Source organism: Calidris pugnax, unplaced genomic scaffold (assembly GCF_001431845.1).
Source record: "Calidris pugnax isolate Ruff unplaced genomic scaffold, ASM143184v1 scaffold378, whole genome shotgun sequence".
Classification (NCBI taxonomy): domain Eukaryota; kingdom Metazoa; phylum Chordata; class Aves; order Charadriiformes; family Scolopacidae; genus Calidris; species Calidris pugnax.
This window is the reverse complement of record NW_015091227.1, coordinates 103,281-105,196: the sequence shown is the minus strand read 5'-3', so window position 1 is coordinate 105,196 and position 1,916 is coordinate 103,281. Positions and strand designations below refer to the sequence as shown.

At 59.9% G+C, this 1,916-nt stretch overlaps 1 protein-coding gene across 1 annotated transcript in view; it reads right to left on the bottom strand.

The window, feature by feature from the left end:
* Positions 1-1,691, bottom strand: part of PGAP2 (post-GPI attachment to proteins 2) — a 33,609-nt gene extending 31,918 nt beyond the window's left edge. Inside the window, exon 1 of the mRNA XM_014959882.1 lies at positions 1,444-1,691. The gene's annotated coding sequence lies outside the window, so the exon portion shown is untranslated. The remainder of the gene's footprint in view (positions 1-1,443) is intronic.
* Between the last annotated feature and the right edge of the window lie 225 nt (positions 1,692-1,916).

The window sequence follows — 1,916 nt, the reverse complement described above, 5'->3', positions numbered from 1 at the left end:
TGTCCTTTCACGAAGTTGTAGAGAGTGATGAGGTCTCCCCTCAGCCTCCTCTTCCTCACACTAAACAGCCCCAACTCCCTCAGCCGCTCCTCAGATGATTTGTTTTCCAGCCCCCTCACCAGCTCCGTTGCCTTGCACAACAGTAAAGCCCTGGCTTATCAGGTTGGGCAAGCCCAGGAGAAGTGGTTCCTCAAGCCTGGCAGCCCGTCTCCTGCTCAGGGCTCTCCACCAGCCCCATCCCTGACACTCTCTGGCTGCTCCTCTCCTCCTCCATTCACCCTTTAACCTTCCCACTTGCCCTTGGCCACAGCCCGGATGCCCTGGGACCACCGGGGTCAAAGCCACATGAAATCAGTCCCAACCATCACAAACATCTTCCTTCGGGCTTTCCTCCTGCCACACCTGGGCTCGACCTTTCCTGTCCCCGTCCCCAACCCCGACCTGGGGACAAAGGCCACCGAGCAGCCCAAAGGAGGGGCTGTGACACCTCACACACCGTTCCTGCCACGGGACAAATCTGATTTGACACAGATAATCCTGCAGAATCCAGTTAGCAGCGAGGGCAGGAGTCTAGGGCAGCTCAGCAGCCCCTGTGTCCCCCCCCCCACCATCAGCCCCCCCCGTGCTGGCACAGGGACAGTCCCCACCAGCCCTGTGACACCCCAGCAGCAAAAAAAAGCTCTGGAAAACACAGCTCAGCCCCCCTGCCCGGGCTGTGCCGCTGCTTTACAGGCTGCTGGAGAGGGGGGGGATTTATTTGCAGGATGAAAGCAAAGCAAAAGGGCAGCTCTGCCAGGGCCCTGCGGGGCTGGGACTGCAGCACAATGGGCTGAGGACCCCCTGGATGTCCCCTGGGATGTCCCCACGGCAGAGACCCCAACCCCGAGGGGACACCCCTGTCAGATCTGGAGAATTTCTGGGGAGCTGGGGGTGTTCAGCCTGGAGAAAAGGAGGCTGAGGGGAGACCTTCTGGCTCTCTCCAACTCCCTGAAAGGAGGGTGTAGCCAGGGGGGGTTGGTCTCTTCTCCCAAGGAACAGGCCATGGGACAAGAGGAAACGGCCTCAAGTTGCCCCAGGGGAGGGTGAGGATGGAAACTGGGAAGAATTTCTTCCTGGAAAGGGCTGTGAAGCCTTGGCAGAGGCTGCCCAGGGCAGTGGTGGAGTCACCATCCCTGAAGGGATTTCAGAGCCGGGCAGAGGTGGTGCTGAGGGACATGGGTCAGTGGTAGGTTTGTCAGTGGTGGGTTGATGGGTGGACTCCATGGTCTGAAAGGTCCCTTCCAACCTCCACCATTCTATGATTTATTTATTTATCAACTGTTTCCTCCTCCAAACTGTCTACTTCCGAAACACCGGTGGGAAGCAGAGCTCTGCAAAGCTTGGGCAGCTGTAAGCCCACCACCACGAGGCTCAGCAGAGAGCAGGGCAGGAGAAGACACCTACCATAGTTTTCCGACGAGGACACGTAGGTCAGGATGAGGAGGGCGAAGTTTTCCAGCAGGTTGAGGAGCAGGTTGAAGTGACACAAGCGCAGGTAGCGGGGGTGGGAGCAGTGGCAGCTCTGGTAGTGGTTCCAGTAGGCGATGGCCACCAGGAAGCGAGGAGCCGAGTGGAGGCCGATGCAGAGGCGCCAGACGTAGCGCTGGGGGGTCTCGCCCCCGATGGCGGCGCTGATGGAGGGGAGATAGTTGGGGACCTGCAGGAGAGAGAGAGAGGGGATGGGCACAGGGAGCGTGTCAGGGAGGTGGTTGAGGCCCCATCCCTGGAGATATTCAAGGCTGAACAGGAGCCAGCAGTGTGCCCAGGTGGCCAAGAAGGCCACCAGCATCCTGGCCTGTGTCAGGAACAGCGTGGGGAGTAGGGCCCCAGAGGTGATGGTCCCCCTGTACTGGGCACTGGTGAGGCCTCACCTCGAG